Here is a 21,647-nt window from a genome sequence, read left to right as displayed (position 1 = left end):
GTGAATTATTTGGGGGAAGAAATCTGACTCAGAGTGGACTCTGTGTGTGTGTGTGTGTGTGTGTGTGTTTCTTCTCTACTTCCCTTCCTCCTCTTGCTATCCCCAGAATTTACAATAGACAGTAGATTTGCATAATTATCTATTGTTGCTTCCCCTTTTTTCCTTCCTTTTTTTTTTTTCCTTTGGAATTGGTTGCTATTTTTTCCTTGGACTGGGTGTGTTGCTTGGCTAACTGGTATTGGCTGAACTGCATCAATCCTTGATTCAGTTACTATTGTAATTCCTGAGGTTGGGTGACTACATTTGTCATAAAGGTATTATTAAATAAATTAAATCTCTCACTTCAATTTATCACTGAAGGAATAAACTATTTATAAGCAACTGTAAACCTCTGAAATGTCCAAAGTTAATTCCAGGCAGATAGTTGTCTTTTAAGGTGAAGAAAATACACATTGTAGAGATAATATGGGATGTGAATATACTTGACTTCATGCCATCTACATCACATGCCAGTTATTTGGCTTTAAGCTGCTTAATTTCTCCAAGCATCATAATTATTTCCTGTCAAATAAAAGTTTAATGTTTCAGGATTGTTATAAAAAGTAGATAATAAAAATGTATTACACTTTTCAACAATGCTTGACATTTATTGTGTGCAGTAAAAAGAAGCTATTATTTGTTCAAACCAAAAGTCAACACAGAAAATAAACTTCACAAAACTAACAGAGAGTATATTTTCCTAAACAAATACTAATAAGCCTGTTGGTTGGGATCTGGAGAAGTAAGAACTCTGTTACACTACTGGTAGGAACATACATTGCTGCAACCCCTGTGGAAAACAGTATGGAGAGTCCTTAAGCAAATTCAAATAGAAATATGATCCAGCAATACCACTCTTAGAAATCATTCCAAAAGACATGAAAACATTAATCCAAAGTGCATCTAATGACACAGTTTTCTTAGAAAGGTTGTGTAATGTAGGAGGAAAAGCACTGAATCTGAAATCAGAATGCTCTGGTTTTGGTTTTTAGTTTTATCTAAATATCTATTAAAATGTTCAATCATAAAAATGTGACCTTATAAAAATCATCTAATTTTCCAGAGTACCAATATTGCCACTCAAATTACCTAATAGTGTATTGCATCAAAGTAAAAGAAAAAGACTCTGGGGCTGGAGGGAGAGTTCAGGTCCTGGAACAAGATGGCAAAGAAAGACCTAGTGGGAGTTGAATTGTTATATGGAAAACTTAGAAATGTTATGCATGTACAAAATATTGTATTTTACTGACAACTATAAATCATTAATCTCCCAGTAAAGAAATAAAAATATAAAATAAAGCTACTTAATCTCTGTTAGGAGAATTAAGTGAGATTTTGGCTGATAGTTTCTTGTTTAATCAACTAACTACCTCAAAAGGTATTGTCAGAGCCAGACAGTGACACAACTGGTTAAGCGCACACGTTACAGTGTACAAGGACCCAGGTTCAAACTCCTGGTGCCCAACTTCAAAGGAAAAGTTTTGTGAGTAGTAAAGTAGGGCTGCAGGTGTCTCTCTGCTTCTTTCCTCCTCTATCTCCATTTCTTGTCTCAATTTCTCTCTGTCTATCCAATAATAAACAAAAATTAAAAAAACAAAAGATATTGTCATCTTATATAATTTGTAATTAACACATTTTTAGAATATTTTTATGTATTTTAGATACAGACAGAGAAATTGAGAGGGGAGGGAAGACAGAGTGAGACAATTCATCAGTTTTTCTTAGTGTGAATCATGCTTTTGTTGTCACATTAAAAAAAAACCTTGCCAAGCCTGTTATTTTTTTTCATTTCATACAAATTTAATTTAATTTCATACAAATTTAATGCAATACCCATCAAAGTTCCACCAAGCTTCTTTAAGAGAATACAACAAACACTACAATCATTTATCTGGAACATGAAAACACCTAGAATTGCCAAAACCATCTTGAAGAAAAGAAACAGAAATAGAGGCATCACACTCCCAGACCTTAAAGTATATTATAAAGCCATCATCATCAAAATAGCATGGTACTGGAACAAAAATTGGCACAGAGACCGGTGGAACAGAATTCAATCCCAGAAATAAATCCCCACACCTATGGACATCTAATTTTTGATAAGGGGGCCCAGAGGATTAAATGGAAGAAGGTGGCTCTCTTCAATAAATGGTGCTGGGAAAACTAGGTTGTAACATGCAGAAGAATGAAATTGAACCACTTTATCTCACCAGAAACAAAAATCAACTCCAAATGGATCAAAGACCTGGATGTCAGACCAGAAACAATCAAATGCTTAGAGGAAAACATTGGTAAACAGTTTCCCACCTACACCTCAAGGACATCTTTGATGACTCAAACCCAATTGCAAGGAAGACTAAAGCAGAAACAAACCAATGGGACTACATCAAATTGAAAAGCTTCTGCACATCCAAAGAAACTATTAAACAAACAAAGAGACCCTTCACAGAATGGGAGAAGATCTTCACATGCCATACATCAGACAAGAAACTAATCACCAAAATATATAAAGAGCGCAGCAAACTTAGCACCAAAAAAGCAAATGACCCCATCCAAAAATGGGCAGAGGATATGAACAAAACATTCACCTCAGAGGAGATCCAAAAGGCTAACAGACATATGAAAAACTGCTCTAGGTCACTGATTGTCAGAGAAATGCAAATTAAGACAACACTAAGATACCACCTCACTCCTGTAAGAATGGCATACATCAAAAAGGACAGCAGCAACAAATGCTGGAGAGGCTGTGGGGACAGAGGAATCCTTTTGCATTGCTGGTGGGAATGTAAATTGGTAAGGCCTCTGGGGAGAGCAGTCTGGAAAACTCTCACAAGGCTAGACATGGACCTTCCTTCCATATGATCCAGTATAATCCTCTCCTGGAATTATACCGCAAGGAAACCATAACACCTGACCAAAAAGAGATGTGTACTCCTATGTTCATAACAGCACAATTCATAATAGCTAAAACCTGGAAGCAACCCAGGTGCCCAACAACAGATGAGTGGCTGAGAAAGCTGTGGTATGTATACACAATGGAATACTATGCAGCTATCAAGAACTATGAACCCACCTTCTCTGACGCATTTTGGACAGAGCTAGAAGGAATTATGTTAAGTGAGCTAAGTCAGAAAGATAAAGATGAGTATGGGATGATCCCACTCATCAACAGAAGAGTAAGAAGATCTGAAAGGGAAACTAAAAGCAGGACCTGACCAAATTGTAAGTAGGGCACCAAAGTAAAAACCCTGTGGTGAGGGGTAGACATGCACCCAATCTCCATATCCTACCCCCTCAAATGATAGGTTTCCCACTCTCTATCCCTCTGGGAGCATGGACCCAGGGGTCATTGTGGGTTGCAGAAGGTAGACCTAGAGCAGTTTTTCATATGTTTGTTAGCCTTTTGGATCTCCTCTGAGGTGAATGTTTTGTTCATATCCTCTGCCCATTTTTGGATGGGGTCATTTGCTTTTTTGGTACTAAGTTTGCTGAGCTCTTTATATATTTTGGTAATGAGTTTCTTGTCTGATGTATGGCATGTGAAGATCTTCTCCCATTCTGTGAGGGGACTCTTTGTTTGTTTAATAGTTTCTTTGGATGTGCAGAAGCTTTTCAATTTGATGTAGTCCCATTGGTTTGTTTCTGCTTTAGTCTTCCTTGCAATTGGGTTTGAGTCATCAAAGATGTCCTTGAGGTTTAGGTGGGAAAGTGTTTTACCAATGTTTTCCTCTAAGTATTTGATTGTTTCTGGTCTTTGATAAAGTGATTCAATTTCATTCTTCTGCATGTTACAACTTAGTTTTCCCAGTACCATTTACTGAAGAGAGCCTCCTTTTTCCATTTAATCCTTTGAGCCCCCTTATCAAAGATTAGATGTCCATAGGTGTGGGGATTTATTTCTGGGCTTTCAATTCTGTTCCACTGGTCTGTGTGCCTATTTTTGTTCCAGTACCATGCTGTTTTGATGATGATGGCTTTATAATATAGTTTAAGGTCTGGGAGTGTGATGCCTCCATTTCTATTTATTTTCCTCAATTGGTTTTGGCAATTCTAGGTGTTTTCGTGTTCCAGATAAATGATTGTAGTGTTTGTTCTATTCTCTTAAAGAAGCATGGTGGAACTTTGATGGGTATTGCATTAAATTTGTATATGGCTCTGGGGAGAATATTCATTTTGATGATATTAATTCTTCTAATCCATGAGCATGGGATATCTTTCCATTTCTTAGTATCAGTTTCTATTTCCTTGAGTAGTGACTCATAGTTTTCAGTATATTAGTCTTTCACTTCTTTGGTCAACTTTATTCCTAGGTATTTGATTGATTTTGCTGAAATAGTAAATGGAAGTGATTTCTGGATGTCTTCTTCTTCAAATTTAGTGTTTGCATAAAGAAATGCCACGGATTTTTGTACATTGATTTTGTAGCCTGATACCTTGCTATATTGCCTAATAACTTCCAGTAGTTTTCTGCTGGATTCTTTAGGTTTTTCTATGTATACTATCATATCATCTGCAAATAGTGAAAGCTTGACTTCTTCCCTTCCAATCTGTATTCCTTTGATTCCTTTCTCTTGCCTGATTGCTATGACAAGATCTTCCAATACTATGTTGAAGAGTAACGGTGACAGTGGGCAGCCCTGTCTAGTCCCCGATCTGAGGGGGAATGCTTTCAGCTTCTGCCCATTGAGTATGATGTTGGCTGTAGGTTTGCTATATATAGACTCCACTATCTTGAGGAATTTCCCATCTATTCCCATTTTTTCAGAGTTTTGAACATGAATGGGTGTTGGATTTTGTTAAAGGCTTTCTCTGCATCTATTGAGATAATAATGTGGTTTTTGGCTTTGCTTTTATTGATGTGGTGAATGACATTGATTGACTTATGGATGTTGAACCAGCCTTGCATTTCTGGGTTGAATCCCACTTGGTCATAATGAACAATCTTTTTGATAACTGCTGTATTCGGTTAGCAAGATCTTGTTTAATATTTTGGCATCTATGTTCATCAGAGATATTGGTCTGTAGTTTTCCTTTTTTGTTCTGTCCCTATCAGCTTTTGGTATCAGGGTGATGTTGACTTCATAGAAGGTGGAAGGGAGTATTCCTGTTTCTTCAAACTTATGGAATAGCTTAAGAAGTATGGGTACTAACTGTTTCCTAAAAGTTTTGTAGAATTCATTTGTGAAGCCATCTGGTCCTGGACTTTTGTTGTTGGGAGATTCTTAAGAACGGTTTCAATTTCTTTGTCTGTGATTGGTGCATTTAGATTTTGTAGCTCTTCTTAGTTCAGTTTTAGAAGGGCATATGCTTCTAGGAATTGTTCCATTTCTTCCAGATTCTCTAGCTTGGTGGCGTATAGTTCTTCATAGAAGTTTCGCAGGATTCTCTGGATTTCTGTGGTGTCAGTTGTGATATCTCCTCCATCGTTCAGAATTCTATTAATTTGAGTCTTCTCTCTTTTTTGTTTAGTGAGTCTGGTTAGGGGTTTGTCAATTTTGTTTAATCTTTCAAAGAACCAACATTTGGCTTCATTGATCTTTTGTATGGTTCTTTTATTTTAAATGTTGTTTATTTCTGCTCTTACTTTAGTGATTTCTGTCATTCTGGATGCTTTAGGGTTCCTTTGTTCCTCTTCCTCTAAGTCCTTCAGGTGTGCATTAAGGTTGTTCATTTGAGCTTCTTCTTGGTGTTTAGTATGTGATTGTATGGCTATAAGTTTCCCTCTCAGTACTGCTTTAGCTGTGTTCCAAATATTTTGATAGATTGTATCTTCATTTTCATTTGTTTCCAGGAACATTTGAATTTCCTGCTTGAGTGAATCTCTGACCCAGTGGTTCTTAAGGAGTATGTTGTTTAGTTTCCAAATTCTGTGGCTTTTAATAATTGTCTGTTTGTTGTTAAATGTTAGTTTTACTCCACTGTGGTCTGAGAAGATACTTGGGATGATTTCAATGCTCTTGAATTTATTGATGCTGTCTTTGTGGCCTAACATGTGGTCTATCCTTGAGTATGTGTTATGTGGATTTGAAAAGAAGGTGTATTCCAGTTTTTTGGGGTGAAGGACTCTGAAAATGTCCAAGAGGTCCGGTCTGTCAATCTCTTCATTCAATTCTCTTGTATCCTTGTGGGTTCTCTGCTTTGTTGAGATGTCTAAGTGTGAGAGTGGGGTATTGAAGTCTCCCACTATTATTGTATTACTATTTATGTATTTTTGAAATTCTTTCAGTAAGTGCTTGACGTATTTAGATGGTCCCTCATTGGGTGCATAGATGTTAATGATTGTTAAGTCTTCTTGGCTGATTGATCCTCTAATCATTATGTGATGTCCTTGCCTATCTTTTATTACTTTATTTAATTTAAAATCTATCGTGTCTGAGATGAGAATGGCTGTTCCTCCCCTTTTTTGTGGTCCGTTAGCCTGTATGATAGTTTTCCATCCTTTCACTTTAAGTCTGTGTTTATCTTGTTGTGACAGATGGGATTATTGCAAGCAGCATATGGTTGGATTCTGTTTTCTGATCCATCCCCCAACTCTGTGCCTTTTGATGGGTGAGTTTAAGCCATTGACATTTATTGATATTATGGATTTAATGTATTGTACTGCCATTGTTCAAAAAAAATTTTTTTTGTTTGCTCTGATATATTGCCAGTATTATAGTGATGTTCTTGTTTATACTAGGTCTTTTAGAACCTCTTTCAGGGCCGGTTTGGTGATGGTTGCCTCCTTTAACTGTTGTTTGTCTAAGAAGGTTTTGATCCCTCCATCTGGTTTGAATGAAAGTCTAGCAGGATATATTATCCTTGGTTAAAACCGTTTTTCATTCAGGGCTCCTTAGATATCTTGCCATTCTCTTCTGGCTTTTAGAGTTTGAGTAGAGAAGTCTGCAGATTATCTTATGGGTTTTCCCTTGTATGTGACTTTTTGTTTCTCTCTTGCAGCCTTTAGGATCCTTTCTTTATCCTTACTTCTTCTCATTGTGACTATGATGTGTCTTGGTGTCTTCAGGTCTGGGTTGATTCTGTTTGGTACTCTCTGGGCCTCTTGAATCTTGATGTCCTTTCTGTTATTCAGGTTTGGGAAGTTTTCTCCTATTATTTCCTCTAGAATGTTTGCTTCCCCTTCCTCTCTTTCTTCCTCTGGCAGGCCAATTATACGACTGTTACTTTTTTTGAGATCATCCCATATGTCTCTGTTGTTGTTTTCAGTGTCTCTCAATCTCTTTTTGAGCTCTTTCACCTCTTTCTTCATTTTCTCTAACTCATCCTCTGTCTGACTAATTCTGTTTTCTGCTTCTGTTAGTCTGCTTTCCCTTGCCTCAGCTTCTTTCTTCATTACAGCTATTTCAGCTTTCAGTTCTCTAATTGCCTCAAGATAATCAGTATTTTCCTTGGGGGTCTCAACTGTTGTTTCCCTAATACTGCCATTCCTTTCCTCTAATGTTGTTTTCATTTCTGTGATTAATAAGTTTATTATTGCTTGCATACTTTTCTTATCTATGGTTACTTCTGGCTGATTTGTAGTTTCTTCTGGGCTCTTATATTCATTCAATGGAGTAGGATTTTTATTTGTTTTTGATCTACCCATTTTTTTGATTTATGTGTTTCTTTTTTTATGCTCTGTTGTTCCTCAGTTGTTGTGTCTTGAGTACAAGCAACACTGTACTAAATACCTTTATGACAATTGCACTCACCAACCTCAGGAATTACAGTAGCAACTGAAGCAAGTATTGAAGCAGTTTAATCACTACCAGCTAGCCAAACAATTTCTCCAGTCCATGAATAATAGTAACCAAATCCCAGTGAAGAAGAAAGAGAAAGAAAGAAGGGATAGCAAGAATAGACAGTTATGCAAATCCTCTATCCACTGTATATTCTAGTGGTAACAAGAGGGGAAAGGGAACTAGAGTAGAGATACACACATATAGAGTCCACTCTGAGTCAGATTTCTTCCCCAAAATAATTCACAAATTGAGAAAGGCAAAGAAGAAGGAAGGAAGAAGTGTATGACAAGATAAAAAAAAAAAAAAGAAAAAGAAAGAAGAGACAAGAGAGAGAAAAGGGATAAGATAAGAAAAAGAGCTATAATTAAAGAGCAGTGAAAAGAAAGGTTTTTTTAATTACTTTATTTTTAATTTAATTTCTTTTAATTAGCTTGGAGGGGGAGGGATGGGCAAGTCTGTTGAGGAGGTAGGAGTAAGGAGAAAAGTTCCTCCCACAATAGATAAGATGCCCATTACCCTAGCAATGAAAGATACCTTAAGAGTTAAGGTATCTGATCAACCTAAAGGGGTGGGATAAGATATATGTCTTTATATAATATTAATAATAAAATAGAGCAGGGTAAAAAAAAAAAACCTCTCCCAGATTACCTCAAACCTTGTGATCAGAGGCAGCTGATTAAGAATGAGAAAAAAAAAAAAAAAAAAAACCTCAGGACTAGACAAGGATAGCTGATATAGACAGTCATGCAAATCTACTATCCACTGTATATTCTAGGGGTGGCTAAAGGAGGAAGCGAAGTTGAGCAGAGACACTCGCAGTGAGAGTCCACACTGAGTGATAATTCTTCCCCAAAATAATTCCCAAATGTGTATCAGCGAATTCAAAAAAGCACACTGTTTGGTGGTGTGGGGGCTGGGGACTGTGGCTTTGGAAGCTGTAGGATTAAGGGAGAAAGGATGACAAGAATGAGAAAAAGAAAAAAAAAAAAGAAAGAGAGAGAAAAATGAAAAAGAAAAAGGACAGTCATAAAAGAGCGGTGAAAGGAAAGAGGTTTTTTTATTTATTTATTTTTAATTATTTTATTAGCTATGTGGAGTGAGGTGGGGGGGGCGGTTGGCTACTTAGAAAGAAAAAAGGCCAGAGGTTTCAGAAGGGTATAGACTTAGAATGAGTGATACACCCTGGTGGGACAGGAATTTGGTAAAGACAGAAACTCAGCTGGGGAGCCTGCTAGGAGCTGGTCCCCAGGGACTGGTTATGGTGGGTGGGGGGTAAGGGTGAGGTGGTATGCTTAATAATTAAAAGGAAAAAAAATTATTTTCCCTTTTTTTCTACTCTATTTCTTAACCCAAATTAAGTTATAGTCACCTCCTTGGTGTTACTGCTAGGACCCCTTATTGACTGGCCTACTAAAGGCAGAAAATCCTACCGTTTCCAGAAGATGTGGTCTGAGCTCAAGCCACTAGCAGCTTCTCAGTCCGCCATCTTCAACACCCAACATTCCATCAATGTGTCTGGGGTCTCATTTTCCTTAGAAGTCAGACACATCTGATGCTGTGCAGGAACCTTAATATCTTGGACTTCATATCCTACCCTGTGGTCAGTGACTCTATTCTTGGTAAAACTGTAGGTCCGAATTCTTTCTGACTGGGCTCCTGTTCCAACTTGGTATTGGAGGAATCACAGTAGATGGGCCGAGCACGATGGACCTCGCCACTGCTGTCCAGTACAGCACCGTCATGAATCCCCAGCAGCACTTCTAAGCCGGGAGCCTCCGCACAGTCGTGGCCTGGCGCTCAAGGCGCGGATCCAGGCCCCAGCACTGGGGCCTATAAAGTATATTTTATTATACATTTTTTTGGATTATCTATGTAGAAAATTATTCCATCTACATACAGGAACAATTTTATTTCTTTATTTTTATCTGTATGCTATTTATTTTTCTTACTTCATACTGCTTAGAATTTCCATCATTAAGCTGAATAATAACAATGAAATAAAAATGGTTAGATTATACATCCTTGTTTTCTTTGTTCCTGAGGAAAGAAAAAACGGTTCATCTCTCAGAAGTATGAGTTTAGTAGCAGATTTTCTGTAGATATTCTTTATCAAGTTGCAGAAATCTCCTTCTCTTCCTATTTTCTGATCATTTATATAATCAATTGGTGCTAAATTTTCCTAAATGTTCTTTTAGCTTTGTTGATATAATCACATCAATTTTCTTATTTAGTTCATTGGTATAGTGAGTTGACCTGATTGATTTTTGATTTTGAACCAGTCTTACATCCCTGGTAGAAGTCCTTTTTGGTCTTGGTACAAAATTCTCTTTATATATTGCTGGATTTTATCTGCCAATATTTTACTAAGGACTTTCACATCTATATTCATGAAAGAAATTGCTCTGCTGTTTGCTTTTGTACGGTTTTTGTCTGTATTGGGTGTTAGATTAATACTAGTAACATATAATAAACTGAGAGTACTACTTCATCTTTGATTTTATGGATGAAATTATGAATAATTAGTATTGGTTCTTCATAGTATGCTTACCAGAATTCTTTGGGGAAACCACATGTGTCTGAACATCTATTTTGGGAAACTACTAAATTACAAATTCACTTCTCTTAATGAAATTATTCAAATTGTCTCTTATAATACAGGGGATACTTTGTATATATAAAATCATTGGTGTTTTTCATTTATACAGTGCATTAAATTTAACATATGCAGAGTTTTATAATGTTTTTGTTTGTTTGTTTGTTTCCTTTTCTTTCATCCACGGAGCCACAGCACTCTGGACAAACTTTTTCAGATAGAGAGAAAGAGAACTTCCAGGTTGGCACTATGGAGACCTAGTCACAGAAAGTTGGCTCTCTCTCAGAAAACACATTTTACAACAAATTTCTGGTAAAAAAAAGGAAACCACTATCTTAAGGGCTTTGTTTTTAGTCGACACTTCCATGAGTAGCTTGCCACTGCAAGCTACTTTTGCAGCTGTGGTTGCCACCACCATCTCTGTTATCTCTGCCACCTCCACAGGAAGAATGGGTTTGGGAAGGAAGTGGTCACTGCACTCCAAGCTTCTCTGCAGTCTCTGTAACCTTCTCTGCAGTCTTCCCATGGGAAAAAGGACAAAGCAAGTGGTAAGCTCTATGTCTCACCTCCTACCTCCTTCCCCAAGACCAGAAGCAGACTGACTCTAGAACCCTTTAGGACAAAGCATAGTGATGAGTTTTCTACCCCACATTCCGATCCCCACTTCCAATTCCAGACAGGACTGACTCAGGCAGACTTCAAAACAAAGGATAGTGAGTATCCCCTTCAGAGAACATGCCTGTCTGTATTGCTAAGGTGGGATACACAGATGCCTACAGAAGGAAGTCTGCTGCTGACTCTAAGACAGCAAGGTAGCTGTCTTAGAGTGACAAGTGTTTCAGCACATTAGTGAAGGGTTGCCCAATGCCACCCTTGTGAACTTGCTAAGGTGAAGTGATCCTTGTCAGCTTTCTATGTCTGGAGAACTCTTGGGGAGGTGAATTGTGGGCAGGTACAACCAGTATCTATAGTTACAGTAAACTGTTTGTGGCAGCCTGAGGTCAGTGGATTGTATCCCACAGAGAGAGCATCTTTTGTCAAACCTACTATCAACCTAAATCTATAGTTTAACCCACTCATCACTGCAGCAGAGACTTTATAAAAATAGACAGTTGAATCAGCATTAGAACAATAGAAGTGAAAAGTAACCCAAAAGCAACCAAAGGAAAAGAAATAATTAAAATTTGGGCAGAAAGGAGCGGGTTAAGCGCACATGGCGCAAAGCACAAGGACCAGCAAAAGGATCCCGGTTTGAGCCCCCAGCTCCCCACCTGCAGGAGAGTCGCTTTCTCTCCCCCTCTGTATTCCCCTCCTCTCTCGATTTCTCTCTGTCCTATCCAACAACGACATCAAAAACAACAATAAAAGAACAAGGGCAACAAAAGGGAATAAATAAATATAAAAAATTGGGGCAGAAATAAATAACATAAAAAATAAAAGAACCATACAAAAGATCGATGAATCTAAGTGTTGATTATTTGGAAGAGTTTTAAAAAATGACAAACCCTTGGCCAGATTCACTAAAGAAAAAAATGAGAAGACTCAAATAAATAGGAATGTAAATGAAAGAAGGTGATATCACAACAGATACCATAGAAATAGAAAGTATTATGTGAGGCTTCTATGTATAGCTATTTGCCACCTAGCTAGAGAACCTGGGAGATATGTAAAAGTGCCTTGAAACATATAACCTTCCAAAGCTGAAACTAGAGGAACAAGAAAACAGCCAAAGAAATTAAAATAATTGGCAATAACCTTCCAAACAATAAAAGTACAGGACCAGCTGAATTATATCAAATGAATTATATAAAACTTTCAAAGAAGAGTTAAAAGCTCTTCCAAAATAATGAAGACATTACTAATGAATTAGTAATGTATTCATTAGTAATGAATACTCCCTTCCACCTTCTTTGAAAATAACATCACCCTATTACCAAAATCAAACAGAGATATGCTAACAACAAAAGAAGAAAACTATAGACCTATATCTCTGATGGACATAAATGTTAAAATATTGAACAAATTTTAGCCAACTAGATACAGCAGCATATTGAAAACAACTGTACATCATGACTAAGATTTATCCCAGGGATGCAAGGCTACTTAAATATACAGAAATCAATACATGTGATCCACCATATCAAGTAAAGCAAGACCAAAAAACACATGATTATCTCAATAGATACAAAGAAAGTCTTCAACAAAATTCAACATCATCCCTTCATGATCAAAACACTACTCATGATGGGAATAGAGAGAAAATTCCTTAACTTAGAACAGTCCATAGACAGGAAACCTACATCTCACACTCAGTGGTGAGAAAACGGAAGCATTCCCACTTAGGTCAGGTTTAGAAAGGGCTGTTTATTATCTCCATTACTATTAAACATGGTTTTGGGAGTTTTTGCCATAGCAATTAGGCAGTAGAAAGGATTAAAGGGTTACAGATTGGAAAAGAAGTTAAACTGTCACTATTTGATATGAACATAACATAGAAAAACCTAAAGAATCTATCAGAAAGCTCTTGAAAATCATCAAACAATATAGTATAGTGTCAGGTTACAAAATTAATATACAACAATCAGTGGAATTCCTTTATACAAACATTAAGTCAGAAGAAGAAATTCAGACATAAGTCCCATTCATTATATCAGCAAAAACAGTAAAATTGCTAGGAATAAACCTAACAAAAAAGTATAAGACTTGTTTACTGAAAATTATGAGTCATTATTCAAGAAAATAGAAAAAGATACAAAGAGTGGAAAGAATCCCATGTTCATGGATTGGAAGAACTAAAATCATCAAAATGAATAACTACCCAGAGCCATACACAAATGTAATGCGATCCTCATCAAAGCCCCACCATTTAAAAAAAAATAGGAAAAAAAGCTTAAAAAGTTTACCTGTAAACAGAAAATACCTAGAATCAACAAAACAATATTGAGAAAAAAGAACATAACTAGAGGTATTACACTCTCTGATCTCAAACTATATTATAGGACCATTATAATAAAAACTGCCTAGTACTGGAGCAGAAATATTCATACTGATCAGTGGAACAGAATTGAGGGCCCAGCAATAAGCCTCCATCACATTTATGGATATCTAATTTTTGCCAACAGAATCCAACAAGTAGGAAAATTGAGTTGAAACATGCAGAAGAATTAAACTGAACCACTACATTTCATCAAACTCAAAGTAAACCCCAAATGGATCAAAAAAGACTTGGAACAGAAACTATCAAATATATAGAAGGGAGTATTGGGAGCACTCTTCTAAGTTTTATAGGCAGCTTCAATGACTCAAGTACAGTTGCAAAGAAGACAAAAACAAAAATAAACCAATGGGACTACATTAAATTGAAAAGCTTCTGCACAGCAAAATAAACCATCACCCAAACAAAGAGACTCCTTAGAGAATGGGAGATTTTTACATGCCATATATCAGATAAAAGGCTAATAACCAAAATATACAAAGAGCTCACAAAACTGCAATAACCACAACAAAAACCCATTCAAAAGTGGGGAGAGGATGTGAATAGAATATTCACCAAAGAGATCCAAAAGGTGTATGAAAAAAAATGTTCCAAGTAATTGCCAGAGAAATGCAAATATGAAGACAACAATGATGTTCCACTTCTCCTCTGTGTGAATGTCATATATCAGAAAGAAAAGTAACAACAAATTCTGGAGAGATTTCTTGAGTAAAGGAGTCCTTATGAATTGCTACTGGGAATGTAAATTAGTCCAATGCCTGTGGAGAGCAATCTGGAGAATTCTCAGAAGGCTAGAATTGGACATACTCTATGACCTGGCAATTCCTCTCCAGAAGATATATACTAAGGAATTAAATATGTCCATCCAAAAATGTATGTATATCTATGTTCATAACAGCACAATTTGTAATGGCTAAATCTGGTAGCAACCTAGGTGTTCTATAACAGATAGGTGGCTAATAAAGTTGTGGTATATATACACAATGGAATACTGCTCAGCTATCAATAATGATGAATTCTCATTCTTCACCTTAACTTGGATGGAGTTTAAAGGAACCATGTTAAGTGAGATAAGCCAGAAAGAGAAGCATAAATATGGGATGATCCTACTCATAGAAGTTGTTAAATAAGAACAAAAAGGAGAAATACAAAGCAGAACTTGACCTGGGCTTGGTGTATTGCACCAAAGTAAAGGACTCTGGGGGTGGGTGGGGAGACTTTCAGGTCCTGATGTATGATTATAGAGGAGTACCAACAAATGTCTTTACTGCAAACTACTAATCCCTCCAAAAGAAGAAAAGGAAGAGAGAGAGAAAGAGAAAGAGAGATAGGAAGGAAGGGAGGGAGGGAGAAAAGGAGGAGGGGAGGAAGAAAGAAAGAAAGAAAGAAAGAAAGAAAGAAAGAAAGCAAGAAAGAAAGAAAGAAAGAAAGAAAGAAAGAAAGAAAGAAAAAAAGAAGGAAGGAAGGAAGAGGGAGAGAGAGAGAGAGAGAGGAAGAGAGAGAGAGAGAGAGGGAGTCAGCATTTGTGTTTCTCCTAGTGCTCTGGGGGCTAGGTTCCAACCTGGGTCATGCACAAGCAAAGTAAATGTACTCTCATATAAACTATCTTGCTAGCCCTTATCATTGTTTTAATATTTGAAGAGCTAGTGTGATTTCCTATTTAATGTTTGATATCAATAATATTTTATTTATTTTTTGTCTTGTGAACTACTTATAAATTTTACTGCTCATTGTAAATAGCCTGCTTTTAATTTTACTGACTTTTCACTATTACATTTTTGAACTCAACTTATTGGTTTCTCAGTTCATATTTATTATTCTCTTCTGCTTGTTTGCAATTATTTTTTTCTTCTTTTTCTAGGTTCCTAAAATAGGACTTATATTATTGACCTAAGCCTTTTCCTCTGTTTTCGGATATGGATTTAATACTCTAATATCATTCTAATAGATAAGAATATTTCATTGTTCGTTACAGGTCCCTACGTGGTCTCCTCTGAACATTGCAAAGAATCCTGAATCTCCCACAGGTCTCTGCATTGCTGCTCTTCCCTCTGACCTTTTAATTAAATATAGAAAGCTGGTTTGGGGATTACTTTACTTTTTTGCATTTGCTGATATTTTCAAGTTGCCAGTCCCTTATAGTTCAATTCTGGGATGAATAAAGCATAAAGGATACTCAATAAACATATACTGTTTTTTTTTTTTGGATGTCTCAACCCTCACAGCCTGTCATTCTTACTATCTTTCAGAATCCTGTGTTCACTGTATATCATGTTCAGAGCTTTTGCTTGTACATATGAGAAGGAATATAGAAAAATGTCTTCTTCACAAAAGCAGAATATATTGCATACATTTTCAAAACTCTAATAAACACCTATTTACTACAAATATTATTAAAAGGTGTATTTATTAATGAGAAAGAGTATGTGCAATGAAAGAGTAGAGCATACAGTGCTGCTGATAGAAATTGGGACCTTAAAATGGCTAGTCCTGTACTGTACTGCTATACCACCTTTCAAGCTGCTGAGATATAATCTACATTATAGTGGAAATTTGTTCTACTGAATATCTGATTTGGCATCACCTAATTTACATTGATGGCCTTAACAACTGTTGTTCAGTAAGAGCAAACATTTATTACTGATGTATACCTTTGATTCCTAGTTTTACTATATTATATGAATAAATAAAGAATTTCATTTAAAAAGGTGAGTACAAAGAAGATCATAGGGGGACAGGGCGATGGTTCAACAGGTTAAGCACACATAGTATTAAGTGCAAGCACCTGCTCAAGGATCTGGGTTCAAGTCCCTGGCTCCCCACCTGCAGAGGCAGCTGGGTGAAGGAAGGACTCTTTCTTTAATTTTTTTAAATTGTTTTTTATTTATTTAAAGAAGGAGACATTAACAAAACTGTAGGATAAGAGGGATACAACTCCACACAATTCCCATCAGAGAGGACTGTTTCTTTACAAGCAGTGAAGCAGGTCTGCAGGTGTCTGTTTTCCCCTCCCCTCTCAATTTCTCTCTGTCCCATCCAGTAAAATGGAGGAAAAAAATTACCCAGGAGCAGTGGAGTCATAGTGCAAAGATCATAGGAGACCTGTTTGAATACAAACCTGGAACTGGTGTTACTAGGATATATGATTGTGAAATGCCAGAACCATTTAGTCAAACCCACAGACGAAAGTACAACTGTGTATGCAGTTTCTCACAATGAACTGCATTTGAGAAACAGACTGGTTTAGTGATAAACATTCATTTGATAGCAGCGTTATATCAGCCCTAATTTCAAAGCAGTTGACGGCCTGGCCTTCACTGTTAAGTGGCATTATCACAAAATAATGTAACACTTATCACAGAAGCTGCTGACAACATTCTCCTTCTCTCAAATTTCATATGAATTTTAGGTGTTGAATATCAGATTCTTTGGCATGAGAAATGCTTGACGTATATGACCAAAAACACACACCCTTATTACCCTACTGATAAGAAAAGTCGCTAAATTCAGTGAGTGAAAGGCTGAAGGAAAATTCTAGTTTCAACACAGAATTGTTCACTTCTTTGTGTATCCAGTCATGAATTCCTACTTTCATTTCAACAGAAGACTAAATATATCAATCACCTCCCAACACACAGTTCAAATGAACAAGAACTAATACATCATTAGTATACACTAAATGTAGCATGGGACAAACTCATGCAACAAAATCCATTTATGAAATCCAAATTAAAATAGCCAATTTATATTTATCTGTCAACCCCATATCAGAATCCTCCTAAACAAAGAACTTTGTAACTTCTACTAATCTGTGGGGTAAACAAACAAACAAAAAACTAACAGGAGTTTTAGAGAAGGGAGTGACAGTGGCATAAGTGATTTATTCTTTAAGTTTATATACTGGCAATTTATTTTCTTTAAGAGTTAAGCAACCTATGTTTCCTATTTTTGCTATACATGATATAGCAAAAATACTAAATGCATCCCAGTTATATGTTAATAATTTAAATGTTATGACGAAATAAAGAACATTCATATGGTTAAATGCTGTTTCTCTAAAATAGTGGTCTTCAAAGTATAATATCTGAGCCAGAATCAACATCATATATGAGCTTCTTAGAAATGTAAAATGCCGCAGGCTGGGCAGTAACAGCAGGTTAAGCACATATGGCTTAAAGCACAACTACCCGGTAAGGATCCTGGTTCAAGCCCCAGACTCCCCACCTGCAGGTGGGGGTCACTTCACAAGTAGTGAAGCAGGTCTATTGGTATCTACCTGTATTCCCCTCCACTCTCGATTTCTCTCTGTCCTATCCAGCAATGAAATAATAGCAAGAAAATACTGACTCTTATTCAAATTTGATAACTGCTAACCCAACCTATCCACACAGAAAGGAGTAATAGTTTCCATTCAAGAAAAAATAATCTCACAATTTATATCCTTTATTTGTATTCCTATCCAAATTTCCTTAATTGAGAATAAGAAAAAAAACAATTAACTTAAAACTGGCTCTTATTTTCAGCTAGATGCCAACTCCATACAAATGGAGACATTATAAGGCTTGAGGAAACACTGGTTTCATTATTTATTTAGAATTGAGGGGGTTAATGCTTTGCAGTGCAGTCGCTGACATATGAGTACAATTTTATTATGCACCAGGACCGACCCCACAATTCTCTCCCACTCTTCCTTCCTCAGAGTCCTTTGCTTTGATGAAATCTTCTCTTCTTTGATATCTTCTGGAGAGGTGAATAAACTGGTATTCTATATCTTTGACTAGTAATTGGTAATATCTGCCTTTCATGACCTTCATATGCATGGCACCCACTGTCAGTTTCCCAGGTGTTCACCTTAGCTGAATCAACAATAGTCTACTGTGTTTGCAGTATCTGAATCATCATTTCTAGTTGCATTCTTAAACTGACCTTGATAACAGTTTTCCAGAAAATAACAAAATGTAGACACAACTCCAAAGATATTTCATTTTTTGTTCATTAACACTTATAAAACTGGTATTTTGGGAGTTGGGACTGACATAAGAATCCCGGTTCGAACCCCTGACTCCCCACCTGTATGGGAGTGGCTTCACAAGTGGTGAAGCAGTTCTGCAGATGTCTTTCTCTCCCCCTCTGCCTTCCCCTCCTCTCTCCATTTCTCTCTGTCCTATCCAACAACAAGGACATCAGCAATAACTACAATAATAAAAAACAACAAGGGCAACAAAAGGGAGTAAATAAATAAATATTTAAAAAATATTTAAAAACTGCTATCTTACATAGGAATTATTTTAATTCACATAACCATGAGAAGAGGAAAGATTTCCTATCTCCAACTTATGAGTAAGTAATTTACTTGATACCAAACAAATAGAGAGTAGCATGGAGCTGTTCAAAAACAGGTCTGTTGAGATCTAAATTATATGTGATCAGTGTCAATATATTACATACTTTAAAGTGATAAAACAGATGTGACTCAATTTTTTGTTTTTTTTTTTTAAATATTTATTTATTTATTTATTTGGATAAAGACGGAGAAAAATTTAAGGCGGGGTTAGAGAGGGAGAAAGACAGATAGATACCTATAACTCCATTTCACCGCTCATGAAGCTTTTCTCCTGCAGGTAGGGACCAAGGGCTTGAACCTGGGTCATTGTGCACTGTGATGCATGCACTTAACTAGTTGCCCACCACCTGGCCCCAACTTATTTGAAAATACACTAACAATATGAAATAATCTCTGAACATGTCAAAATATCTAGATACAAACAATTTCTCCTATCCAAGTACTAGCAAGGCCAACCCTGCTTGGCTTATGTGATCAGGCATTTTTAGGGTGGTATGGCTATAGATGATATAAACAGAAATGCTAGATATAGGACATTAGAATAGTTAGATATGTTTGGGAGCTACTGTGAGGATTAAAAAAACTAACTTAAATTTTTAGTTTTAATTTAAAATTAAAACAATTTTGTTTTCCCTGTGGTTTCTTCTACTACTGTATACTACAATTTAAGCTTCATGCAATCACAGATAATTCCCTTCTTTCAGTCAATATTGTATCCAAATGTTTCAGAACACAGTAAGTTACTTTTAAAATGGTGATTTAAGTTAATTAACCATTATTCATAAGTACTTGGATAATGTACATGAAGAAAATCATTACTTTCAATTTTCAGTAAGACACAAAAAAAGGATGGACCAACCTGATGTAACCTTTCAGCAAAAAAAAAAAAAAAAAAAAAAAGCTTGCCATGAAATTATAATCATGTAACCTATTTTTTTCTGACAAGCACATTTTCTAATTTCCTTTGCAAAGAGAGTGAAAGGTAGAATATAATTAGAAACAGCAAATCAGTTAGGGAACTCTATTCACTGGCTTTCTCAAGTTCATTCCCCTCAAGCCATACGCCATGAGTCCAGGAACCATGTGACAATTGATGACAGAATAGAGCCACACTTGATGAGCCACAGTGGCTCCATTTGCTGGCTTGTTAATGTACCCAGCTCAAGTTTCTGAGTTCTTTATTGCTTTTACCTAACACTGCTTTGTTTATTTCACTTTTTTACAAGGAGGTAGAGAAAAATAAAAGCATTGCAGTTTATTGATAGATAGCTTTTTTTTTATTATTATTAGAACAGTAGAATATAGTTTCCTAGATGTCTCCTGAGTCTGAAAGTAGAAACAGGCAATTCTTAGAGAAAAGTGAGGTAAGTAAAATATGTTTGATGTTTCTTCTAACATTATAGGTAGTTCATTCTTCTAACAGGTTAATGGTTGGTAAGTTCCTCATCTCCAGAGCTCAGTTCTGTAGTTCTTTGAATTTAGGGTTACTGATATTCTAGAGAGAGGATGGAAACTATTAATTTTTCACAATAGCAAAGTGTGAAGTTTATATATTTTTAAACAAGAAAGTACTGTTTGTTATTTTGTAAAATATAGAGAATCAGAAATATGACATAAAATTGCAGAAAGTCTACATCCTATTACATATCAGTCACTTTAAATATGCAATGTGTGTCTGGTTCTTTGTTCACTGAAAAAGGTTATCTCTGTAATTAATGAACTGTTAAAAAATGTTTTTTTCCTCCTTTCTGAAATTAGAATTTCATTATGCTTTCTGGTATAATGTCATAGTTAATGAATCTCTCCAATAGTAAAATAATATCTGTGAGTTATATTATTCACACAAATGCAGTGGATGATTTTTTTTTCTAAATTATCTAAAAAGAAATCATAGAACTTGGAATTTTTTTCTTTCATCCTATTACAATATCCCTTTCTCCCAGCAGTATTCTTTGCAAGTAGTTTATGGTTATTTAGGAGATGCTGGAGAGCCAGTGGGAAAGCTCCATTTATGTTATAGGGTATATATTTGAAATGAATTCTATTTTTTTCTTTCCAATACACAAAATTTAAGGTTGATGATCTTCAGTATCAAAGGTGTGAGCTTTTCAAATTCACAGGTTTAAGATTATTAACATCCATTACTCTTCAAATTTTTAAAGAAATCATATTTATTTACTTTTAAAGCAAAATTCATATGCCGAAAGGGGAAAAGAATGAGAAAGGAAGGAGAAACTGAAGATAGAGCCCCTGGATTACATCATTATCAAAAATTCTGTTTTATTGCTTTGAACATAGTGACATCTAGTGGATACCAAGTAATAGTGCCATGTATGTCTATAAACCAGAACCACTGCAATTAAAAAATAGTATTGACATAGAAAAACAAAATATTTAAAACTGATCAAGATTCACTGATCCACTTTTGATTATCTACTGATCTCCCAATAAAATTCCAGATAGAAAGTGATGTTATTAATTTGAAAGTTTCAAACACTGTAGAATAAAGAAAAATTCTATCACTTTAGCTTTGAAGAAGGTTAAGGCAAGGATAAAGGTTTTGGTGTTGATTAACAAAAGTACATTATGTATTATGGGGACATCAGTTTCATTACTTCTTTTAAAATATTTATTTCTTCCCTTTTGTTGCCCTTGTTGTTTTACTGTTGTAGTTATTATTATTGTTGTTGTTGGATAGGACAGAGAGAAATAGAGGGAGGAGGGGAAGACAGAGAGGGAGAGAGAAAGATAGACATCTGCAGACCTGCTTCACCGCCTGTGAAGCAACTCCCCTGCAGGTGGGGAGCCAGGGGCTCGAACCGGGATCTTTACGCCGGTCCTTGCACTTTTCACCATGTGCGCTTAACCCACTGAGCTACCACCCGGCTCCCCAGTTTCATTACTTTCTAACAGTAATGATATGTATTTAATTTTTAGTTTTAAATTTTAATTAGT

The sequence above is a fragment of the Erinaceus europaeus genome, chromosome 3 (genome assembly GCF_950295315.1).
Source record: "Erinaceus europaeus chromosome 3, mEriEur2.1, whole genome shotgun sequence".
NCBI lineage: Eukaryota > Metazoa > Chordata > Mammalia > Eulipotyphla > Erinaceidae > Erinaceus > Erinaceus europaeus.
Note: the sequence above shows the minus strand (reverse complement) of the source record.